Raw genomic sequence first — 12,841 nt, 5'->3', positions numbered from 1 at the left:
TATATCTTCTTAACATCATTCTTACAGAGATAGGGACCCAAGTAGTTGTAGATTAGTACATTAAGAGTGAAATGTAATTATCTCTTGGCCTTTTGGCTAAGATCAAATGTAAAAATAAAATGCTGTTAAAAGAAATAAAAGAATTGGATGACTATGTTCACAGAATTGTATACCCATCACATCTACTCTAATCCCTCAAGCCCTCAAGGTATAGTTGCTTTTTTAATTCTATGAGGCCTTTAGTAGTTGGAATGAGGTCCAGTTTTGAGCAAAGAGTAGTGGTCCCAAAATAACAGTTATTTAAACTGATATAAATTTATTTTTTCTTTCAAGAAATCTGGATGAATTCAGTTTGGGATTGGTGTGGCTCAGGCCTCTGCTATCTTATTTACCCTCTATGTGTTGCTTCTATTTTACGAAGGCACTTTATGGTCCAAGATGGTTACAAGAGCGCTATGCATTCCAGTGAACAGGAAAAATGAAAGGATAGAATACCTCTTCCATTTAAGGACATTTCCAAAAGCTGTACACAAATTTCTGCAAGAGAGGTTGGGAAAGATAGTTGTTTGGTTTTTTTTCCTAGTAAGCCAGTACCCAGCTAAAATATTTGAGATTTTATTACTCTAGAACAGAAGAAAATTGCCCCATGAGCCAGCCACCTATTTTTAAAAATAACATTTTTTTAAGTACAGCCCTGCCCATTTTACCTATTTCTATGGCTGCATGTTTTCTTTAAAAACTTTTTATTGACATATAATTCACATGTCATACAATTCACTCATTTAAAGCATACAATTCAGTGGCTTTTAGTATATTCAAAGACTCATGTACCACAATCAGTTTAGAACATTTTACTTGCCATTAAAAGGAACCCCAAACCCCTTAGCTGTCGCCCTTGAACCCTCCATGTCCCCCCACATCCAAGACCTAGGCAACCACTAACCTATTTTCTGTCTCTATAGATTTGCCTATTTTAGACTTTTCATATAAATGAAATCATACAATGTGTGGTCCTTTGTGGCTCCTTTCACTTGGCATAATGTTTTCAAGGCTCATTTTAGTTGTAGCATATATTAGTATGGCCAAATAATATTCCATTGTAAGAATATACCGCATATTGTTTGTCTCTTCATCAGTTGATGGAGAGTTGGGTTGTTTCCATCTTTTGGCTATTGTGAATAATGCTTCTATAAACATTTGCCTACAAGTTTTTGTGTGGATATATGTTTTCATTTTTGGGGGGAGGGGTATATAGCTTGGAGTGAAATTGCTAGGTCATATGGTAACCCTATGTTTAACCATTTGAGAGATTGCTAAACCCCTTCTTCACCCTATTTGTTAACCTACATTAGACTGGAACATGAGAAAACAATAATCCTTTATTTAAGACACTGAAATAAAGCAAACAAGCCAGCAATCTACTCTGATTAATACATGAACAGTGTTAAAATATTGCCTTGTGGATTTTGATGAGACTGATTTGGGCAAAAATATCCACCATTTAAAGAGAGAAATGTAATTAAGATTTAATCAAGGACCAACCAACGTGGCTCAGTGTTTGAGCACCGACCTGTGTGTGTGTGTGTGGGGGGGGGGGGGGGGGGTGGGCGGTGAAGAATGTAGAAAAGACACAAAGAAAATAAGCTGGGTCTAGGGATCTCCTTTGCCCTAGACAGCAAGCTGAGCCTTTATTTTATAGCCAGAGGTAAACAAGGTAGTGGTCACCATAGTTACAATGTTCTTGTCAGTTTCACTTGTTTTGGCAGCACTTGCTGCACCTCCCACAGTCCATTAGCTACCCAGATAAGATCGAGGGAGAGTCATAAGGACCAGCCTAATTATGCTAAGAGGCTGTGCCCTCTAAGCTGGGACTTGTTTGTGGCTTTGCCACCAGGTCAGTCCGAGGCTTAACCCTATAGCTGCTCCCTACACCGATGAACCAGGAGGTCACGGTTCAGTTCTCCATCAGGGCACATGCCCAGGTTGCAGGCTCGATCCCCAATGTGGGGCGTGCAGGAAACATCAATGATTTTCTCTCATTGATGTTTCTATCTCTTATTTCCTCTCCTTTCCTCTCTGAAATAAGTAACATATATTTAAAAAATGATTTCACCAAGGTTTATTGAGAAAAGATATAATACTACAGCTATTGGCAGTATTCTTTATTCAGAATACATACTAGTTACAAATCAAGTTTGTAGAAGGCTTCTCAGCAATGCTCAAAGATGATCTATTACCTACAGATTGTGTGAACATGAAGACATGGATGATCTAGAACACAGATTCTGTTTTCCTGAAGACAGTGTAAAAGTTTTTACGGTGTATGTTTGCTACTAGAATCTTGCGTCATTTACATTATTCTAAATGTATTCTGTTGAGGCAAGAGAACTTGGAATACCAGCTTGCCACATACGTGGTTCTTTACAAACTATCTCCCTTACTACTTCCTCCTTCATTTAGGACAAACTACTGGTAAGTGTGCAGGCTCTTTGAATGGTTCTAATAAGGCTTTGATGTGGCTGAAGGGGACAGCTCTGTACTTGGGTAGCAGAAGCATAGCAGTGAGGTAGAGTGAAGCTGATATGCAAAGAGAAGCTAAGATAAAAGGCTCGTGGAAGGAGATCTGAAAATTTTGGTATGTCTGTTTCTGGGAGTTTCTGAGACCCACTATCATTCCTGTCCTTTCAGTAGTTGTTTCTTTTTCATTAAAAATCTGCCATATCTTAGTATTTTTCAAATAAATTAATATTTTTCAGACTAATTTGCTTGATTGAAGAAACTAAAAGAAAGACTCAAGCATACATGACTGTTACAAAAAATTATTAAGCAAGAAGTGGGCAGGTTTTCCCTTCATTATACTGAGTTAAGTACTCTTAACAATTAATATTTTCCCATGTTTTTTATAGGTATGTTACACATATGAAATCATATCACCTTATAATGTACTCCCATTTACATTTCACTGTTTACTAAGCAATGTGTTATGGAATTCTTTTTATATTAAGACATATAAAATGTATTTCATATTTTAGTAGGTACATAATATTCTATTATATGGTTGTGCCCAATTTATTTAACTAATTTTCTGTTGGTGGATATATGAAGGATGTTCCCAATTTCATGGTATTACAAAACAAAGATAAAATTCTTGTATTAATTTAGCAAAAATTATTATGCCCATACTATGTGCCAGGCATTTTTCTAGGCAGAGTAATTTCTTAAGTGTTTATTTTGTGGGGAGGGGAAAGAAATAAACAAGAAAATAAATACATGTGAACTAAATAATTTCACCTAGTGATAAGTTCTGTGAAGATAACAAAACATAAAGATTTGATAAAGAGTGAAAAGTGTAGGTGTAGAATTTCTTTTGATGGGGCATCTGGGCAACTATCCATTTTTGCCTTCTTCTATAATAATAGAAGTCTCAAATTTAGTGGGGCAAAGGGCTGCCAGAAATAAAGATTCAGTCCTTTGCAGTTAGGTCATGTGACTTAATTCTAGCTAATGAGATATGAGCAGAAGAGATGTGTGCAAATGTAAAGTCATACCCTTAAAAGGAAGAGTTGTGCCTTTTCCTTCTCCCTCTCCCTTCCTTACTGACTGGAATCAAGATACAGTGGTGCATCACTTTTGGCCACAAGTCAAGGGTAGCAAACTAGAAATGACTGAGCAACGAAACAGTTTGGTTCCCTGACACTGTAAGTCTCCATACACATCCTACATTGCTTAAACCTAGATTGTTGCATGAGAGAGAAATGCTATCAACTGCTGTATTTGTGGCTCTCTATAACAGTAGCTGAACTTATAACCTAATGAATACAACCTACGTCATTGAATTGTAATAAATATTAAATGAGATAATGTATGTAAAAGTACCTAGTTGAGGGATGTAAGAAATGTGTACTGAAGTAACTTATCTTAAAGTCTCAAAACAAGCATGGCAAATTTTAAAATTTAATTCAATTTCTTTTCTGCTTTCTTTGTGCATCTAATAAACACTTATTGAGCATCTACTATGGGCCAACTACTGTGCTTATCCCTACATACAGAATGGGGAACATATATAATGATATATAGTAATAAAATACTTACAATGAAAAGTATAGGTGTTTACTCTCCAGATGTTGAGATGGAGGAATATGTCTGATGTTACTGGATAGCAGTGAGTTGCAGCCAGAAGATAAGATACTCAGGTACACAGATTGGCAACCCATCTTTACCCAACTGCCCTTTGTATAACACAGACCACAAGCCTGAGCAACTTGTTTTCATCTCCTTGTCAAGAAGGCTGCACTGAGGACCAGCAGGAAATCACAACTGTGGGGAACCGATATAGGGTTAAGCCTCAGACTGACCTGTTGGCAAAGTCACAAACAAGTCCCAGCTTAGAGGGCACAGTCCTCTTAGCATAATTAGGCTTGACCTTATAACACTCCCTAGATCTTATCTGGGAAGCTAATGGGCTGAGGGAAGTGCAGGAAGTATAACTATGGTCAAAACAAGTGAAACTCACAAGAACTGTGTAACTATGGTAACCACTACCTTGTTTACCTCTGACTATAAAATAGTTGGTGTGGCCTGAGCACCGGTGGAAGTCCTTCCTCTTGAGTTGGACTTACCCACCTGGCCCCCAATATTCCCAAATTATCTCTTGTCTTTTCTCTTTCATTTGTGTGCGGCTCCTCTTCCAGATCCTGAACCCTGAACCATGCGGGAGTGGAGGGAAACATTTACAACAACAACTATAAAGATGAGTTCATAGTGATTTATCATTAGTCATTTAAGGATTGCAAACTCTGAAAGAAAGAAAGCAGATAGGAAAATCCACACAATGAAACAATTTACAACTAATAAGTAAAGTTAATATTTTCAGATAAAAGGGAAAAGGGTATTTGATACATAAAGCAAGAACAGATGATTTTTCAATAATAATTAAAATTTTAGCCCTAACCGGTTTGGCTCAGTGGATAGAGCGTCAGCCTACGGACTGAGGGGTCCCAGGTTCGATTCCAGTCAAGGGCATGTACCTTGGTTGCGGGCACATCCCCAGTAGGGGGTGTGCAGGAGGCAGCTGATCAATGTTTCTCTCTCATCGATGTTTCTAATTCTCTATCCCTCTCCCTTCCTCTCTGTAAAAAAATCAATAAAATATATTAAAAAAATAATAATTAAAATTTTAGAAATGAAATATATAATTGTTGAAACTAAAACCTCAGTACATGGGCTGAAGAGCAGAGAAGACATAGTTGAATATTGGTGTGTTGATAACTAAGTTGGTATGTTGAGCAGCGGAAAGAGAATAAGAAGAAAGATAACAATAGCTAATCTTATATAGTGCTTACTATGTTCAAGGCATTGTTCTAAGCTCTTTACAGATTTAAAACTCATATAATTCTCATAACAAGCTTGTCAGGAGTGTGCTATTATTATTCATATTGTACTGATGAGAAATATAAGGCACAGAAAGGATTAATAACGCGCCCAAAGTCACACATCTAGTGAATAGGAGAGCCAGGATTTGAATTCAGAGTTTGGTTCCAGAGTCCATCTTTTAAACACTAGGCTATACTGGAATAATAGAATGTTTAAATGAAATATTGAGAGACATAAAGGATCAATCCAGAAGCATTAGCATCCATGAAGAATTCCAGGAGGAGAGAATATAGAGGTCAAGAAGAAATAACAAACAAAAGGCATGAATTCCTGCTGGCTAGGTAGCTTAGCTAGTTAGAGTATCATTCTGATCTGCCAAGGTTGTTAGTTTGTTCTTTGGTCAGGGCACATACAAGAAATAACCAGTGAATGCATAAAATAAAATAAGTTGAACAGTAAATATAAGTCTCTCTCAATCTCTCATATCAATAAAATGTTTTTTTAAAAAGATAAGAATTATTAAATTAGAAGTATCCTTCCTAGTAGGATAAATAAGACATATTAAACATATTATAGTGAAGCTTAGGCAAATTGTAGTGAAATTTTAGAACAAGGATGAAGAGACAATTCTAAGAAAGTAGATCTTAATTGTACCACCTCACCCCAAAGTACTTTGTGAGGTGATAAATATTTTAATTTGTTTCATTGAGGTAAACATTTCACAATGCATACATATATCAAAACTAGAGGCCCGGTGCATGGATTCGTGCACCGGTGGGGTCCCTTGTCCTGGCCTGTGGGGATCAAGCCAAAACCGGCAGTCTGACATCCTCTGAGGGGTCCTGGATTGCAAGAGGGCACAGGCCAGGCCGAGGGACCCCACTGGTCCCTCTGAGATTCATCAGTCTGTTCTCCTTGCCCTCTGAGATTCATCAGTCTGTTCCATGTCTGTGGTTTCCACTCCTGCATTGAGCCTCTGCCCTCTGGTGGTCAGTGCATGTCATAGCTATTGGCTGGTTGGCCAGTCACTTAGGCTTTTATATCTATAGATATGTCATGCACCTAAATATATACAATTTTTAGTTGTCAATTATACCTCAGTAAAACTTGAAAAAAAAAAAGAGGCAACCTAAAAAGTTATTGGAGATAACCTACAAAAGGAATGAGAATCATTGAAGTCAAATTCTTATCAGCAGTATTGGATGCAAGAAAAAAAATGCAGCAATATCTTCAAAATGTTAAGAAAAGAACTTTGAATCCAGTAATCGATTGTTAGCCAAAGCACCTTTCAAATTAAATGATGAAAAAGAGAATATTTGCCGAAACCGGTTTGGCTCAGTAGATAGAGCGTTGGCCTGCGGACTGAAAGGTCCCAGGTTCGATTCCGGTCAAGGGCATGTACCTGGGTTGTGGGCACATCCCCAGTGGGAGATGTGCAGGAGGCAGCTGATCGATGTTTCTCTCTCATCGATGTTTCTAACTCTCTCTCTCTCTCTCCCTTCCTCTGTAAAAAATCAATAAAATATATTAAAAAAAAAAAAAAGAAAAAGAAAAAGAATATTTTAAGACATCCCAAAGAATAAAAAAATTTATCAGCCACTGATCTTCTGTGAGCACCTTGTCAAAGGAGCACTTCTGGAAAGGAAAAGCAATGAAATACAAGAAAAAAGGTGGACATGCAATTAGTAAAATTTATTAAATATTGTTTACAAAATGCTCCTTAAAGCAGTCTGGCATATATATACTCTAAGTGATATTGATGTCAGATTTGTGTTTTTCAAAAAATGGACATAGGAATGCTTTCAGTCCTATATGCTTTTCCAGAAACTTGTCACTCTCCATCAAGAGGTATAATCTATTTCTTTCCCTTTGATGTTGGGTAGACTTGTGACTGCTCTGACCAACAGAATGCACAGATGTGATGCTTGCGATGTGACTTTTGAGAGTAGGTCACAAGGATAGTGTCAGCCTTGCTGTCTCTTATTGGGAAGTTTGCTCTGGCAAAACCAGCCACCATGCTGTGAGGAAGCCCAAACTAGTTTACAAAGAGAGGCCAAATAGATCCACGTGAAAAGGAAGTGCACCTCCCAGCCAGCATCCACCACTAGACTTCTTGGTGAATGAATCATCAGATAATTTCAGTAATCAGCCTTTGAGTCTTCCAACTGAGATGACAAACATTATAAAACAGATAAGTCATCCCCTTTGTGTCTTGTTTGATTTTCTGAACCACAAAATCCATGAGCATAATAATTGGTTGTTTTATAATATTAAGCTCTGAGGGTTCCCCTCTCCCCAGTCATAGAACCTGAAACAGATATCAATTTTGTAAGTAGTATACTGTACACAGGAGATTGAAGGGAAGTAAAAGCATGATAAGGTTTTTGTCATGTTTGGGAATGAAATGAATATTGATTAACTCTAGTCATTATAGAAAATGGAGTAAGTGCCCTGGCTGGTGCTACTCGGTTGGTTGGAGCATCGTCCTGTACACAGAAAGGTCATGGTTTTGATGCCTGGTCAGGGCAAGTACCTGGGCTGTGTGTTTGATTCTTGGTCGGGGAGCATACAGGATGCAACTAATTCATTTTTCTCTCTCCTTCCTCTGTCTCTCTCTCAAATCAGTAAAAACATATCCTCAGGTGAGGATTCAAAAAGAAAATTTAAGAAAGTGTATGACAATTTAAGGATAATTATTAAGTGAAAAGATGCAGATTCAGTTTTTAAAAATTAACTTTATTTTGTCTATAAGAAACATCTGAAAATAATACTACAATGAAAGGTTGAAAGTGAAGAGATAGAAATAAATAGACCAGGAGACATAATCTAGCAAACATTGTATCAGGCAAAAGACAATTTAAGTGCAATTATTAAGAATAACAAGACAATTTCATAATGATAAAAGTAAAAATCCATCATCAAATCATGAACTTTGCTTGGTCTAACTTGATAACTCAACATGCATATAGAAAAATGATATAATTAAGGGGAGAAATTGGCAATTTTAAGCCACAGATGAAGATTTAAGATACTCTCCTTTAGGAAATGATGGCTTATACAGAAAAAAAGATTATAAAAATGTATATCTAAACCTATGTGTACATTTAAATACATATATGTAATACTTTGCATCCAAAATAGGAAATATGTTCTTTTCAAGCATGCATAGAATATTTACAGTAGTTGATAAATATATTGAAACATGAAAGACTGTTCAACAAACACTTTAAAATGGTAATATAGAAATAATGTTCTCTGAACAACATGAAATAAAATTAGATCTATGATCCATTTTGATGTGAAAGGTGTAAGGTCTAGTCTAGATTCTTTTTTCATTCTTTCATCCTTTTTTTTTTTCATGTGCACATCCTTTTGTTCCAGCACTGTTTGTTGAAAGACTAACCTTTCTCCATTAAAATGCCTTTGCTCCTTTAGCAACGATCAGTTGCATGTATCTATGTGTATCTACTTTGGGGCTCTCTATTCTATTCCATTGACCTATTTGTCTATTCTTTTATGAGTACAACACTGCTTCAAGTACGTACCTTCATAGTAAGTCTTTTTTTTTTTTAAATATATTCTATTGATTCTTCACAGAGAGGAAGGGAGAGAGACAGAGAGTTAGAAACATCGATGAGAGAGAAACATCGACCAGCTGCCTCCTGCACATCTCCCACTGGGGATGTGCCCACAACCCAGGTACATGCCCTTGACCGGAATCGAACCAGGGACCCTTCAGTCCGCAGGCCGATGCTCTATCCACTGAGCTAAACCGGTTTCGGCCATAGTAAGTCTTGAAGTCAAATTGTGTCAATAGTCACATTATTTTCCTTTTCAGTATTTTGTCAACTACTTTAGGTCTTTTGACTTTCCATGTAAACTTGAATTTGTTGATATCCACAAAGTAGCTTGCTGGAATTTTTATTGGAATTGTATTAGTCTATAGATCAGGTTGGGAATGTTTTCATAATGATTATTAAATCTTAAGATGTTTAGATATTTGAAAGACCAAACATCTTAATAATATTGCTGCTTCTTACCCATGAAGTAGGGCATCTCTCCATTTATTTAGATCATCTTTGGTTTCTTTCCTTAGATTTTGGAGTTTTCCACATGTAGTGCATTTCACAGAGCAGAAATTTTAAATTTTAATGAAGTACAATTAATCAGTTTTTTCTTTCATGAATAATGCTTTTGATATTGTATTTAAAAATTATTGTCAAACCCAGTTTTGTTAGATTTATTCCTAAGTACTTCATTTTTGTGTGCTAATGTAAATAGCATTGTGTTTTTAATTTCAAATTTCAATTGTTCATTGCTAGAATATAGGAAAGCACCTTAAGTTTGTATATTAATGTGGTACTCTGAAACCTTGCTATAATTTCTTATTAGTTTTAGGAGTCTTTTTGATGTGGTTTCTAATTCTCCTGGATTTGTTACCCAGACAATCATGTCATCTGCAATCAAAAGAAAGTTGTATTACTTCCTTCCCAATCTGTATCCATTTAGTTTATTTTCTTTACTTATTAAGACTTTCAGAATGATGGTTAACAGAAGTGGTGAAAGGGGACATCCTTGCCTTATTCCTCATCTTAGCAGAAAGCATCTAGTTTATGAACATTAGGTATAATGTTAGCTACAGTTATTGTATAGATTTTTAAAAATCAGGTTTAGGAAGTTTCCCTCTATTTCTAGTTTGGTGAGAGTTTTTATTTTGAATGAGTATTGTATTTTAGCAAATGCTTTTTCTGCATTCATTGATAGGATCATATGATTTTTTTTTTGCTTGCTAACTCTACCACTCTCATATATTATTCTTGGAATAATTGTCTTTCTTTCTAAATTATGTTTTAAATTTTCTTCAGTGAAAGTTGATTGTGAACTTTTTCAGATTTTTGTCCTAAAAATGTTTTTATTTTGTCCTTGATGTTGAAAGATATTTCTGCTTAGTATACAATTATAGGCTATCAGTATATTCAGTATATTTTTCAGTCTTTTATGGGCAGTGTGCTATTGTGCCCTTGGAAAAATCATTACTCAATCTAATCATTGCTTTAAAAAAATATATAATAAGCCTTTTTTCTCCCTCTGCATTTAGGTTAGGTTTCTCCTCCCCCCCCCCCCCCCCCCCACCCCGCTCCTTTTTCTTCCCCTCCTTCTCCTCTTCATCTTCTCTCTCTATATCTTATTTTGGATTTTCTGGACTTTCTGAATATGAAGTTTGGTTTCTTTTTTTTCAATTTTAGAAATTTTTAAAATTGATTGGGGGGCGGCGGGGGGGGGGGGGGGCAGAGAGCTAGAAAGAGAAACATCAATTAGTTGCCCCTTGCACTTACCCAACCAGGGATCAAACCCGCAAACCTGCAACCAGGGCATGTGCCCTGACCGGAATCAAAACGCCACCTTTTGGTGTATGGTACGATACTCCAGCCAACTAAGTCACATCTGCCAGGGCCAATTACAGCCATGTCTAAGAGGTTGTTTCTTCAAGTATTGACTCTCCAGTATTTTCCCTATTTTTTTTTCTTTCTGGAACTCTGATGAGATGTTCTGGAATTATCACTCTTTCTTGTACCTTAGTTCTTTTTTATTGTTTTTATCTCTTTGACTTTTAAAGCTGCATTTAGTAAAAATCTTCATATCTGTCTTCCACTTTATCACTCCTTTATAAGTTTTTAATATGTAGTGTAATGCAATACTTGAGTTTCAGTGTTCAATTACTATATTTTTATTTTCTAGAAATTCTGACTGGTAGTTGGTAAATTTCTCTCATCAGTTTTGATAAGCTCTTGATTTTTTTTCCTGAGGGAATTTGTCACCTTTTAGAAGAGAGCACAGAAAAGCCATATCTTAGAAGTAAGGACAAACAAATAAATAAACTTTAACAAAGCCTAAAACCAAACCTAGATACCATTAAGCTGATCTATTTGTACCATACCTGTTTGCCAGAAGAAAACTTAACTGACTCAGGAAAGAGATAGATCATTAAAAATTTTGCATTTTTTAAAAAATACACAATGTCTGACACCCAGTAAAAATTATGAGGCATGCTATAAAAATGTTCAAATAACCAAAAACTAGGTTAAAAAGAGATGGTAGAAATATTCTTACAGGTGATTCATGTTTTGGAGCTGTCAGATTGAACTGTGCTCAGCACCGCCAGCTTCAGTGAGCCTGAGGAGGGGCGGTGAAGGATTCAAGAAGACAGACAAGAGAATACAGATGGGGCAAGGTGGATTTCTTGTGCCTGGATAAGGACACAGAGAGACCCAGCCTGCAAGCAGAAGTTTTATTTTATAGTCAGTGCACATAAAGCAAAACAAGGGAAGTGGTCAACATGTTTACAATGTTCTTGTGAGTTTCACTTGTTTTGGCAGCACTTGCTGCACCTCCCACAGCCCATTAGCTACCTAGGAAGGAACTAGGGAGGGCTATAAGGTCAAGCTTAATTATGCTAAGAGGGCTCTGTCCTCCAAGCTGGGACTTGTTTGTGGCCCTGCCACAGATCAGTCAGAGGCTTAACCCTATAGCTTCTCCCTACATCAGATAATTTAAAATAAAAATCATTAATATAGTGAAGAAAATGGAAGAAAATATGGAGAATTTCAGTTGACACTTGGAGCCTATTTAAAAGATCAAATGGTTTTCATTAAATCTGTATATTGCTTTGAGTAATATGGACATTTTAACTAAGCTGATTCTTCTAATCCATGAACACAAATGCAAGATCTTTTATTTTTGTTGTGTCTTTTTCAATCTCTTCTAATAATTCTTTATAGTTTTCAGTATATAGATCCTTCACATCCTTTTTTAAGTTTATTTCTAGGTATTTTATGCTTTTGTTGCAATTGCAAAAGGAATTGTTTTTTCCATTTCTTTTTCTAAATTTCATTATTAGTATATAGGAATGCAGTAGATTTTTATACATTGATTTTGTATCCTGCAACTTTACTTTGTTTGTTGTTTCTAATAGTTATTTTTTTTGGAGGGAGCACTTAGGTTTTCTATATAAATAACTATGTCATCTGCAAAAAGTGACAGGTTTACTTTTTCACTCTCAGTTTGGATGTCTTTTCTTTCTCTTGCCTGATTGCTCTAGCTAGAACTTTCAGTATTATGTTAAATAAGAGTGGTGAGAGTGGACATCTTGTCTTGTTCTTGATCTTAGAGAAATAGCTTTGAGTTTTTCACCATTGAGTATGATATTAGCTGAGGGTTTGTTATAGATCTTTATTATGTTGAGATACTTTTCTTCTATACCCATTCTATTATTTTAATCAAAAATGGATGTTGTATCTTATCAAATGCTTTTTCTGTATCGATTGATATTATAGTATGATTTTTATCCTTTATTTTGTTAATGTGGTGTCTTATATTGACCACTTTGCATTTGTTGAACCATCCTTGTGTCCTTTGAGTAAACCCCACTTGATCGTGATATATTATTTTTTAATGTATTGTTGTATTT

Source organism: Myotis yumanensis, unplaced genomic scaffold, assembly GCF_028538775.1.
Source record: "Myotis yumanensis isolate MYYU_CA2020_CCGP unplaced genomic scaffold, mMyoYum1.0.hap1 SCAF_13, whole genome shotgun sequence".
NCBI classification, from domain to species: Eukaryota; Metazoa; Chordata; class Mammalia; order Chiroptera; family Vespertilionidae; genus Myotis; species Myotis yumanensis.
This window is presented reverse-complemented; position numbering follows the sequence as displayed.